At 36.3% G+C, this 13,848-nt stretch overlaps 1 protein-coding gene across 3 annotated transcripts in view; it reads right to left on the bottom strand.

Annotated features, from left to right (window-relative positions):
• LOC115879372 (ATP-sensitive inward rectifier potassium channel 12-like) overlaps positions 1–10,251 on the bottom strand; it is a 110,328-nt gene extending 100,077 nt beyond the window's left edge. The window contains exon 1 of one of the 3 annotated variants that reach the window (XM_030896154.1): positions 9,761–10,251. The gene's annotated coding sequence lies outside the window, so the exon portion shown is untranslated. Of the gene's footprint in view, positions 1–1,036; positions 1,138–9,760 lie in introns of those variants that run through there. The other 2 variants (XM_030896157.1, XM_030896156.1) reach the window with 2 other exon arrangements.
• Between the last annotated feature and the right edge of the window lie 3,597 nt (positions 10,252–13,848).

Here is a 13,848-nt window from a genome sequence, read left to right as displayed (position 1 = left end):
TTTGTAACAACAGAGACGTTAATTTTCATAACTTATTTGATTTATATTGATTTCTTTATCATTATATTGATTTCTGATTCAAATCCACATTTGTTTAGAATAATTTACACAATTAAGTTCATAATTTCTAATTAATATTTGGGCGGAAATAATTGTGGTATATGTAATTAATGGTATACTCTTTTATAAAGATTTAAATAGTTTTATTTTTTTATACAAATGGGCTGGTAATATTATGGTTTTTAGCACCTGTACATTTGTTGCTTTAAAAACAATCTAATATCTCAATATTCCATTCCCATTAATTTTCTACGAAAACTTGAAGGGATAGGTAAAAAATGGTGTAATACAATGGATAGAGAATTAAGTGGTGCATCTGATTCTCCGAAAATATACAGGGTGTTCCATTTAAATTAAACAAGGTATTGCTGTTTAAAGCTAGAAATTATTTTAAATAAATTTTTAGACACTCTGTATGAGGTTTTATCATTGCAACACAATAGCTGATGAATAAATAAACTTCAGTAATTATTTAGTATTAAAAACTTTGATACCCTTGGAAAAATGAAGCCTTTAAATTTTTACTGCGATTTCACAAAATTGAAAATATTTCAAAAACGGTAAGGTTTAAGTGTGATAAAACATAATCAAATTTACCTTTATTTTAATCGTAGAAACTAAAAATGTAATAATATACTAACAAAAAAAATACAACTTTGATATTTTTTATTTATTTATTTTTCTCTATATCTTGTAAAAGTATTTTTAAATTGTAGCTCTGATAGTCCTTCAACAAACCCAAAACTTACAATTTGTAAAAATCTAATCGTTTAGCTACAATGCTCCGTGTCGTATGTGGTGAACAACCCTGTGTAAATAGATTATATTTGGCTTTTCTTATAATTAAATCAATTAAACAACGGAACATAACGGACTCACGATCCGTGTCAAATTAAACTGTCGACCGTTAGTAATGACCGTTCATAAAATAATTTCATTCATAAAATAAATCTCGACATCCTCTCTGTTGACTTACTGGCATTAAATCCCACACGGAATCCATTCAAACACTAACTTCGTCACTGTCACTAAACAATTGCCGGTAACACGTATTTTAACACTATATTAATATGCCCGATTCGAGTCCCTTGTTAAGGTCTTTAGCACAACTTATTTACACGATGACTAGTGCGCACAATTCTACTTTATTCGGTCTTTAAGGCCACTTGCTTTTTTACATCCGATTTATTTTAAATTAAATGATATGTATTGCTGCGAACCTCTCTGTCTAGGCTACAAATTTGAATTTAGGCTACCGTTTGCTCCTTGTATTCTTTCCATCTCCAAGTTAACAAAATAAAACACTAAATCACCAAAATACACCAAAACACTTTTACTTTTACACTGGACGCGCGTTTCGCTAACCGTGTTCCAACCTCCAACTGTAATCTCCAAGTTGTCACCTTATAAAAAATATAAGCTTATATCGTCGTGATTACGGTAACCATAAATAAAGTAATACCGTATGATCGAATAAAAACGGCGTCCAGTTGGCTTGGAAATGATGATCAATTACATTTCCCATATAAATTTACATATGAAATGACAGCGATCTTCATTTCATAGCCATCGCTGACGCCGTTTTTATTCGATCATACGGTACTTCTCTTGGGACATTATTAACGGAAATTAAGATGCCATAATTCCCTCTACCTTTTATAGGTAACAACCATGAAATACAATAGAGATTTTGAGTACATTTTATATTACTAGATAAAATGAAAATGGACTAACTACTCTAATAATTCATTTAAATTATTATTGTCACTAGGGCTGTCATACTAGGGCTGGCATTTCTGGTCTTCGGTGCCGATTTTCGTGTGTACGAAGAGTACGGTCAACACGCTTAGCAAAATAAGATGTACTGAATAAAGACAGAAGGTAAGTATTTTCCCAAGCGCATGGAATCTAGCGTCAGATTAAGTGGTTATGTAATAACACTTCTTATTTTTGCTCTCTCTCTCTTACTAGATTGCCATAGCGATTCACTCCTATACATGTAAACGCCGACCCAAGGTTTTGCTTGCCAGCAGAGTATAATAAGTTTACAAGAGAACAAGAAGTTTCATCGACATCCCCTGCTAAAACATTTTTTGTTCCAGCCACTGAAGGTATTTTTTATATTCCTTTTGGTAAATTGATTCACTTTTATGTGGAACTGCAACGCTTGTCGTGCTTCTTTAGCTGTGTGTAGTATTAGTTCCTCCATATTAATGGAAGGATATTAATTAAAACTAGCGAAGCAGTACTGGGAAAGTCTAGCAAAAAGAAACAACCAGACTGGTTTAACGAAAATCAACCTCACATACAAACCTTCTTGGAACAAAAGCACAGAGCACATCAAGCAGTCACTGCAAATCCACACAATCCAAGGCTGGTAGACAACTTTAAAGCAGCCAACAACACGCTTCGAAGAAATCTGCGCCAATTATAGGATGATTGGTGGTCACAAAAAGCTAATCAGATTCAAGAGTACGCTACCCAACTAACATTCTTTCTTTTATAATGGTAATGGTTACGTTTCGATAACCTACTTAATAAAACCTAAGAGCCTATCAATTGTTCGTGAAACGTTTTCGTTACCCTTATAACACCCCTATAGCACTTAATTGTTCGGAGTACCCAACAAATTTCTTACAGTGTGTAAAAGCCTCCATAACAACAACCAGTCAAAAGTGTCACATCATGGATCACTGAGCGATCCCTTCCTGACTCATACAGGAGTTAGGCAGGGATGTGTCTTAGCGCCTCTCCTATTCAACATTTCATGACATTATAGTGGACAGCAAACTGCAGGAGAGATGATTGGGCATTTGATACAGATATGACGGCGGTCTGTTCAACATAAAAACACTGAGGGTAAAAACACGTACAAAATTCATCACAGAACTTCAATACGCTGATGACTGCGCTCTAGTTGCAAACACGTTACAACAATTACAAGAAATGTTGAACACATATACCTGGGCATACGTGGCTTTGGGCCTTAAGCTAAACATCGACATAACGAAAATCATGTGCACTCCCCCGGAAGATCATAACAATGCTGTAAAAATCGGAGAGGAACTATTGGAATATGTAGCGGAATTTAATTACATCGGCAGTTTGATTTCGGAAAAGGCAAATATCGACTCTGAAATTCAGCGCCGGATTAGCAGCGCCTCAAGAGCATTCTGGAAATTAAAAGACAGTGTTTTCTACAATCATGACTTGAGTACAAAAACGAAACTGGCAGTGTACCGAGCAATTATAATCCCCACCATGTTATATTGGAGCGAAACCTGGGTGCCATACCGCCGACACATGAAGGCATTAAACAAGTTGCAACAGAGACACCTTAGACAACTCTTAAGAATCCGGTGGTTCCATCATATCTCAAATGTATCGGTCCTGGAAAAAGCTAACTGCGGGAGTATTAAAGTCATGGTTACAAAATCCCGCTTAAGATGGGCAGGTCACGTATGCAGAATACAAGAAAACCGCATACCAAAATCTCTGCTTTACGGTGAGCTTGTAGACGGTAAGAGAAGGCCGGGGGACAACTCAAAAGGTACAAGGACATTTTCCACAAAAATTTAAAGAGGATTAACATGCACACCCATTGGGAAGAAGCAGTTCACAATAGAACTCAATGGAGAAGAATTGTAAACTCTGAAATTCAGCGCCGGATTAGCAGCGCCTCAAGAGCATTCTGGAAATTAAAAGACAGGGTTTTCTACAATCATGACTTGAGTACAAAAATGAAACTGGCAGTGTACCGAGCAATTATAATCCCCACCATGTAATCCTCACCATTATAATCCCCACCAAAACGCCTTGCGTGACCATCTTTTGACGCCTGTCGAATACTCGTCAGCGAATAATGGCAGTATGTATATATGTATTAATGGAAACGTACTCGAACGTGTGCCAAATCGCACGAATTCTTTTAAAAATCATTTTTTTATATATTTTTTTTTACTCGATTGACAAAAACCGTCAATTTATAAAAAAAATATATTTTAATACAATAGTAGAAACCTGGCAACCAAGTTCCTACCGTTACTACTGTTCCAGCGTTCCAGCGTTAATACAAATATACCGCATTAATAAATGCAACATTTGTGTCGTTTAAAATGGGATAAAATATACTTAATTCAGTAAGAAATAAAATGATCTACATACCACGGAAATTATAAAGTATGACCGTAGGCCCTCGGAACAGAAAATTTGCCTTCGAAACGCGGTTATAATTCCTTTATAATTTAACTATTTTCTTCTTTTATTCCTGTTAGAGGACTTTTATGTCTTAGTTTAAATTTCTTATTAGTTCATAGACTATTTATATGTAGTTTTGCATTTACCAACAAACTGCGAACTCTTTCAATGCCGTTTACTAGAAAGTTATCCAGAGGTCTTATGGAATTTTTAAAAATTTCAATCAAACACTTGTGAATACCTACAAATTTCTGCAACTATAAGATCTATTGTTACACTGACCAATCATCTGTAGAATTGTTTTTATGATATTATATTTTAGGTTTTTGGGTCATTTCTGTTAAGGTGGGTATTCACTTGCAACAAAACACTCCGAACGAACCCAACGCGCCGCGCGCGCTGTTTCAAGTTTGTGTACTCAGTACGTTGCGCCGAACGGAACCGAACGCGCCAAGTAAATAGTTGTAATCATAATCACAGTCTTAATCATCGTCATAAACACAACGCAATTTTAATGTGCGTTTATAGAACATTTTCATAATCATAATTTTTATATCAGTGAAGTTGGGTAACATAATTAAAGGCTAAGTTCATGGTAGATGTCAACAGATTTATAAGAAGTGGATAGTTTAACTTTTATGATTATAACTGTGATTGCGATTACGACTATATAAATGTTGTATAAACCCGGCATAACTTGCGCAAAGACCTAATTATCACTTAAAAAAAATGTATCATTTCTAACTTTCAAGAAATCTTGCAAGACTCTTGAAATTTCTTGCATATTAAAGTCTTGTCTTGTCTTGAAATTCAAGATAAAAATTTTGAAAGTCTTGTCTTGAATTTCTTGCAAGAGTCTTGGTCTTGCAAGACCTTTTCAAGACTCTTGTGCAGCACTAGTGGCAATTGCTAATAATATAGGGTGCACCGCAACTAGGACCTACTAAGCATATTAGATTTTCAAAATCTTCTGCAGCCATCCTTGTAAAATTTTTCACATGCATATAATCTAGGTCACTAAGTAAGGCCATATTTTGACGACGCAAAAAGAGGCGTCTTGCCCATATTTTTCGTTCTTTCCTTTCCTTTTGTGTTACACGCTAATGCCTCTATAATTAAAAAAGCACAAGCTCCTATAGTAATATCAGATGCATCCATGTCGACAAACACATTAACACTGATTACTGGTGGGAACGCAGCGAACGCCAAGATGTTTTGTTGCAGGTCGTTCAGAGCGCGCCCGGAAAATATTTTGTTGCAGATTGTTTGGAGTGCGCGGCGCGTTTGGTTCGTTCGAAGTGTTTTGTTGCAAGTGAATACCCACCTTTAAGGTGGGTATTCACTTATATACTACACTTACTCTATATTTATATACTACACTTTATATATATCACTTACCCACCTTTAAGGTGGGTATTCACTTGCAACAAAACACTCCGAACGAACCAAACGCGCCGCGCGCGCTGTTTCAAGTTTGTGTAGTCAGTACGTTGCGCCGAACCGAACCGAACACGGCAAATATTTTCCGAAGCTTGTCGGTAAACGGGATTTACTCACAAGAATATATTCGTTGGCCGGTGTACAGTGGATACGGCAGTTTTGAACGTTCGATGTGTTTGTGGTGTTTTTAAACTGTGCCTAGCTAATGGAGTGGTACAGAGAAAAGTGTTTAGAGTTAATTGATGAGTTTGAAAGGCAGCCTATTTTATGGGATCCTTGTAAAATTTTTCATATGCATATAATCTAGGTCACTAAGTAAGGCAATATTTTGACGAGGCAAAAAGAGGCGTCTTGCCCACATTTTTCGTTCTTTCCTTTTTTCTCTTTTTTGTTACCCGCTAATGCCTCTATAATTAAAAAAGCACCATCGGCTATGGTAATATCAGAGGCATCCATCAATGCATCGACAAACACACTAACACTGATTACTGGTGGGAACGCAGCGAACACCGCAAACAGGCGGAACGCTCCGCGCAAAATGTTTTGTTGCAGGTCGTTCAGAGCGCGCCCGGAAAATGTTTTGTTGCAGATTGTTTGGAGTGCGCAGCGCGTTTGGTTGGTTCGTAGTGTTTTGTTGCAAGTGAATACGCACCTTTAAATAAACAAATGTTCTGATATGCAGTGAACAAAATTAAAACGACTATAAATACTAAAAACTATCAAAACAAACCAAATCAACTAAAACATAAAATGTGTTAGAATATTACAAAGAATCAAAAATTAAATAACAGGGTGTATTTAAAATAAGAAAGAAGTTGGTATTGATCTGTTACAAAACACATCCTGTAATGAAAGTTTTTGTTAAAAAAATGCGCAACTAAAAGTGAATTTATTCCATCTGGGTGATACACATGCATTATATACATATACATAGTACCGTATGATCGAAAAAAAAACGCGTCTGGTTGGTTGGGAAATGGCGATCGGCGATCGATGACATTTTCCATATAAATTTACATATTTAGATAAAATGACAGCGATATCATATGGTATATATAATGTGGTAGATCAAAACACTGCATAAGTAAAATAATCTTAGATTAGAATCTAATCTAAAATAATCTTACAAAAATTGTTTAATTTTTTTTAGTTTAATTACGGGGAGTAAAATATTGATATACATATACATGTATTTGAATATCACTTAAAAATGTTAATCATTCAAATATTTTTGTAGCCAATTGCTCCATTCCAACAAGGGCACATAAACATATCAATAAAGTGAAATCTATCGGTTCAATAAACCTTTCTAGGTAACAGGTGATTTTTAATAATTATTTTAATAAAATAATATTCAGGGTGACTGAAAATATGTACAAGTATTTTAGGGCTAATATATAGACCCCAGAAACAAGTCTATGAGGTTTCCTCGCTATTTTTTTTTTTGCAAATTTCAAATTTTCGGAACAAAAAAAATTGGATTTTTTTTTATTTTTAGTTAAAAATACAGAGAAAAGTGTCTAGAGTTAATTGATGAGTTTGAAAGGCAGCCTATTTTATGGGATCCTTGTAAAATTTTTCATATGCATATAATCTAGGTCACTAAGTAAGGCAATATTTTGACGACGCAAAAAGAGGCGTCTTACCCACATTTTTCGTTCTTTCCTTTTTTCTCTTTTTTGTTACCCTCTAATGCCATAAAACATAATACCTTCTTAGGCAACATAGGAAGTAGATTAAATTTACAAGAAAAAGGTTAAGCAAAAAATTATTTTTTAAAATTTTCATTTTATTTTTAGTAAAATATCGCGATTATTTTAGAGATCTACCAGCGCTGAAAATATTTGCTCTTGTTTAAGACTCACTCTGTATAAAATTTGGGTTCTTGTTTTTCAATATTTTCTTTTATTTTATTTTCTAATTAATAATTAATTTACTTTTTGTTTATTGTTTTATTTTTTGACACAATAATCGTCTTGTTTTATTTCCAAAGTACAATTTTAATAAAATGCTAAAAACGTAGCAAAATTTACACAATTTTATACAGGGTGGCCCATCGAAAACGTTCCGCAAGGCATAACGGCCAGGGTAATTTTTTTTTCAGAAAATTCAAAAACACGTCATTTTTATTTGTGAGGGGGACAACTTTTGCCCCAAAAATAGTTGCAAAATCTTCAACCCTCTAAGCGGGGGTGTCATCCCCCAACTTTTTTCAAATGGAAAGGGGGGTCAAGTGATACCGCAATGAAAAGGGCTTTCTATTCTCTATACTTTCCGGCTTCGTTTTTGAAAATCGGTCGAGCCATTGAGAAAATATGAAGGATTGAAATTTGAAAAGTTTATTTAAACATTTATCAGAGTAAATGATTAGGATAAATTTGTTTGACCAATTTGCTGTTTTTTCTTATTATTTCTAGATGTTTGCAATCGGGTTGCGCAGATATTCAATGAACACCATCCTGACAAACACCTTTATGGCAAAATTGTTCGCCAGTTAGTAGCAAAATTTCGCGAAATTGGTTCCGAGTCATTGAGAAAATATAAAGGATTGAAATTTGAAAAGTTTATTTAAACATTTATCAGAGTAAATGATTAGGATAAATTTCTTTGACCAATTTGCTGTTTTTCTTATTATTTCTAGATCTTTACGCATTTTTTCACTTGCCACAAGGTTGAACGATCAGGTGCGGTAGTTGCTAGATAGCTGTTCTGTGACTTGTGCGTTGAAGTTCTTCTCAATATCGTTACTTACAATAACTGACCAACAATACAATTTCCAAAAATACCAGCCCACACGTTTAATTTCTGAGGGTTTTGTGTGTGCACTTCGTGAAAAACCCTGGGTTTGTCCTCAGCCCAGTACCGACAGTTGTGCCGATTAACTACACCGTTCAAAAAGAAAGTACACTCGTCCGAAAAACACACATTAAATAGGAAATTATTATCATTCGCCACTTGTTCACTCATAGTTTCACAAAATTGCAAGCGACGATCAAAATCGTTTTCGTTGAGTTCTTGTACGAACTGAATTTTGTACGGGTGGAAGTTGTGTTTTTTTAATATCCTTTTGACACTTGTACGATTCACGCCGGTCTCATTGGCTAATTTTCTTGTTCTCAGCGTACTATCCATGGCAACTTGGCTCAATACGAATACCTCCATAACTTCATTTACTACAGGATTTTCCATCTGCCTCTTTTTATTCATAACGGAACCAGTTTCGCGAAATTTTGGTACTAACTCGCGAACAATTTTGCCATAAAGGTGTTCGTCAGGATGGCGTTCATTGAATATCTGCGCAACCCGATTGCCACATTCATTATTTTTAAAATAAAGTTCGATTATTTCCACTTTTTCTGCAAGTGAGTACACCATAATTGTTAAAAAGTTTAACGATACCTACTGAGAAGAACTTCAACGCACAAGTTACAGAACAGCTATCTAGCAACTACCGCACCTGATCGTTCAAACTTGTGGCAAGTGAAAAAATGCGTAAACATCTAGAAATAATAAGAAAAAACAGCAAATTGGTCGAAGGAATTTATCCTTATCATTTATTCTGATAAATGTTTAAATAAACTTTTCAAATTTCAATTCTTCATATTTTCTCAACGACTCGACCGATCTTCAAAAACGAAGCAGGAAAGTATAGAGAATAGAAAGCCCTTTTCATTGCGGTACCACTTGATCCCCCTTCCCATTTAAAAGCAATTGGGGGATGACACCCCCGCTTAGAGGGTTTTGCAATAATTTTTGGAGCAAAAGTTGTCCCCCTCACAAACAAAATTGACGTGTTTTTGAATTTTCTGAAAAAAAAATTACCCTGGCCGTTATGCCTTGCGGGACGTTTTCGATAGGCCACCCTGTATAGCAAAAATTCAATATATTTACAGGGGAAGGTATTTACTTTAACAAAAAATATTCTGATTAGTTAACAGACATATTTTTACTCTATTCTGAATATTCAAAAGTGCGTTACTTGAAATATGATGGTCATTATTTTTTAAACTAGTAAGTAAAAAATATAGTAAAACAATATCTAAGATAGTAAAATGTAACTTACCGTACTATACGATTCCATGCATCATCACTTAAAACAAGGTCTAGGTCAATGGATTACCCATCTCGCAGTAAGTCAAACACTGTTTCTGTAAGGAACACTTTATTTGTCACTTTTCACTAGGAAACTCAGAAAGGCCACTTGATTATTCCGCTTAAGTATTATAGTTGTAATACATTCTTTGTAAAAGTAGTTATTTATTTACGTCTAATGCTTTGTCACTCACATTTTTTATTGTTTCATTGCTCAATTAACCTCTATTCAGTCCTTTTTCTAGTTAAAAGTTTCCGAAAAATAACTATACTGTTACGCGAATATTTATTTACAAATTACAAAAATTGTATATCGTCAATGACAATTCGAGTTATAGAATAGTGAATCTAATATTATATATTAATTAATAAACTGTATAATTGTTTTCTCACTTTTGGTAACACGATATCGACACGTACTAAGTTATGTAGAAAAAATGTTATAATCCGTGAGTCACTTTATTAACTATTTAAAATTTTATCTGAGCAAATAAGGATTATTGTAACTTAGATTAAAAGTCTCGAATAGCATCAGCGCCAATAAACGTGTTTTGCGGTCTAGGACTAACGAGGTATCTTTTTTTAGAGATTGTGAGCGATTATTTGTAATTTTGTCCACACAAAATGCAATTATATATAGGGTGTTTCATTAAATTGTCTAAATTACTAAGTGACATTGAAAATAGAACACCCACTAAATATTATTTAATTTTAATAAATGTTTGTAAGCATGTTTATTATTGTATGGATAAGAAATGATTATAATTTGAACGCCGTCAACACACTAGTTTTTGTGCTATACCTGTTTTTGTTAAAATTTCAGTCATCCAGATATGGACCTGGCGTTCGCACAGTTTGTTACTTATTCTGCTACAGAGTAGTTTCAGGTGTTTTTCTGAGTTTATTATAAGGCCTAGAATACGTGCCAATTTTAGACAACTCAGTGATTTTGATAGGGGTCGGATTGTAGGTTTGCGGGAGGCAGGATTATCATTTTGAGAGATTGCTGATAGGGTTCATAGAAGGGGTCCATAGGGTCCATAGAAGTGTTGCACTCTTGCCAATTGTTGTAGAGCTGACTTTCAACAACACCGTGAACATCGTGCCAGAGGTACAGGGCGTCTAAGATTAACCACTGAGGGTCAAGATCGCCGTTTAAGGCAATTAACTGTCAGAGACCGTTCGGCCACTTCCCGAGCGATTGCTAACCAATACATACATACATATACATACTGCCATTACTCGCTGACGAGTATTTGACACGCATCAGAAGATGGTCACGCAAGGCGTTTTCTTTCATGAGCCTTTCTGTGACTGAAAAGCCCAATACGTGATGTTATTTGTCTACCGCACTCCGGACATTCAAAAATCTCATTGCTTTGTTGCCTCTTAACTTTTGGTTCTCGCTGTTAACTGAGTTTACAATTCTTCTCCATTGAGTTCTATTGTGAGCTGCTACTTCCCACTCATTCTGCACATTAATCCCCTTTAAGTTTTCGTGGAAAATGTCCTTGTACCTTTTGAGTTGTCCACCTGGCCTCCTCTTACCGTCTACAAGCTCACCGTAAAGCAGTGATTTTGGTATGCGGTTTTCTTGCATTCTGCATACGTGACCAGCCCATCTTAATCGGGATTTTGTAACCATGACTTCAATACTCTCGCAGTTAGCTTTTTCAAGAACCGATACGTTTGAGACGTGATGGAACCATTTAATTCTTAAGAGTTGTCTAAGGTGTCTCTGTTGCAACTTGTTTAATGCGTTCATGTGTCGGCGGTACGGCACCCAGGTTTCGCTCCCATATAACATGGTGGGGATTATTATTGCTCGGTACACTGCAAGTTTCGTTTTTGTGCTCAGGTCATGGTTGTAAAAAACCCTGTCTTTTAATTTCCAGAATGCTCTTGAAGCGCTGCTAATCCTGTGCTGAATTTCAGAGTCGATATTGGCCTTTTCCGAAATCAAACTGCCGAGATAATTGAATTCCGCTACATATTCCAGTAGCTCTTCTCCGATTTTTATAGCATTGTTGTGATCTTCCGGAGGAGTGCACATGATTTTAGTTTTGTCGATGTTTAGCTTAAGGCCCAAAGCCTCGTATGCCCAGGTATATGTGTTCAACATTTCTTGTAATTGCTGTACAGTTTTTGCAACTAGAGCGCAATCGTCAGCGTATTGAAGTTCTGTGATGAATTTTGTACGTGTTTTTGCCCTGAGTCTTTTTAGTTGAACAGAGCGCCGTCGTATCTGTATCTAATGCCCAATCCTCTCTCCTGCAGTTTGCTGTCCACTATAATGGAGAGCGCTGCCATGAATATGTTGAATAGGAGAGGCGCGAAGACACATCCCTGCCTAACTCCTGTATTTGTTAAGAAGGGATCGCTCAGCGATCCATGATGTGACACTCTTGACTTGTTGTTGTTATGGAGGCTTTTACACACTGTAAGGAATTTGATGGGTACTCCGAACTTTGTCATAATTGCCCAAAGTGCATCTCTGTTCACAGAGTCGAAGGCTTTTGTTAGGTCGATGAATGCAACATAAAGTTTAGACTGCTGTTTTTTTACTTTTTCCAGTAGTTGGCGGATGGAAAATATGGAATCGGCGCGGCAGTGCCGCGGTTAGTGCGAAAACCCGTTTGCGATTCTGGAAGGATTTTTTCTATATGTGAGTGCAGGCGGTTTGACATAATTTTTGCAAGAATTTTTCCTCCGATAGCCAAGAGTGAAATTCCCCAGTAGTTTCCGCAGTCTGATGCACTTCCTTTGTTCTTATATATTCACTATATTTGCATTGCAAAAGTCCTGAGGCACCTCTCCGCTTTCCCATATGACATCGAAGAGAGCCTTAAGATGTCCAATAAGTTCTTTACTTGCACACTTATAGATTTCCGCCGGAATCGCGTCACAGCCAGCTGATTTGTTGTTTTTAAGCTGTTTTATGGAGACCTTTATTTCCTGTTCTGTTATTGGGATATCTAATACATCGAGGCTGTTATACTGAGGTATTGTGTTTAGTGCTTCTATATAGGGGTTATTTTCTTGGCTGTAATGCTCTTTCCAGCGGTTTCTGATTTGCTCTTCCTCTTTTAGGAGTTCGCCATTTTGTGCCATGATTGGGCAGCTTGTCTTCTTGGTTGGGCCGTATACTTCTTTTACAGCCTCGAAGAATTTACGGTAATCGTGATGCGTGGCGTACTCTTGAATCTGATTAGCTTTTTGTGACCACCAGTTATCCTTTAGTTGGCGTAGTTTTCTCCGAAGCGTGTTGTTGGCTGCTTTAAAGTTGTCTACCAGCCTTGGGTTGTGTGGATTTGCAGTGACTGCTTGATGTGCTCTATGCTTTTGTTCCAACAAAGCCTGTATATGAGGTTGATTTTCGTTAACCAGTCTGGTTGTTTCTTTTGTTGGACTTTTCCCAGAACAGCTTCGCTGGTTTTATGAATCGCATCCCTTAATTGTGTCCAGCCTTGTTCAGCTTCCAATATTGAGATTGAAGTTATCGGTGGAAGTGATTCATTGATGGTTTCCCGGAGGGCGTCGGCGGTATTGTTGTTCTCAGACCCCGTACGTTCAATCTGGTCATGTTGTTTTGTTTTTTACAGTGTGGATGTTTCTGGGTTTTAACTGGATTTCATTTTGAAATTAAAAGTCGGTGGTCAGTGCCGCATTCGGCATCTATTCTGGCTTTTTGTGAGTCTAACATCTTTTAGATGCGTCCTTCGAACGATTACGTGGTCCAATTGATGCCAGTGGCCTGATCTGGGATGTTTCCAGGTACCTTTAAACTTGTCCTTCAACATGAACCACGTATTGGTGATGCAAAGATTATACTCTGTGCATGTTGTTAATAAGCGTTCACCGCTGCTATTTACGTTTCCCATACCATGTTTTCCCAATACGTCAGGCTATATTTCCTGTTGTTTACCGACACGGGCGTTAAAGTCACCTAGCAAGATAATTCGTTCGTTCGGAATTCGTTGGAGAGCATTTTGTAGAGTTTGGTAAAATTTATCCTTATCTTCAATTTTAGCGTCTAGGGTGGGAGTGTAGGCACTAATG

The sequence above is a fragment of the Sitophilus oryzae genome, unplaced genomic scaffold (genome assembly GCF_002938485.1).
Source record: "Sitophilus oryzae breed Bouriz unplaced genomic scaffold, Soryzae_2.0 scaffold_1576_pilon_pilon, whole genome shotgun sequence".
Classification (NCBI taxonomy): domain Eukaryota; kingdom Metazoa; phylum Arthropoda; class Insecta; order Coleoptera; family Curculionidae; genus Sitophilus; species Sitophilus oryzae.
The sequence above is the reverse complement of the archived record's forward strand: the minus strand, read 5'-3'. Positions and strand labels throughout refer to the sequence as shown.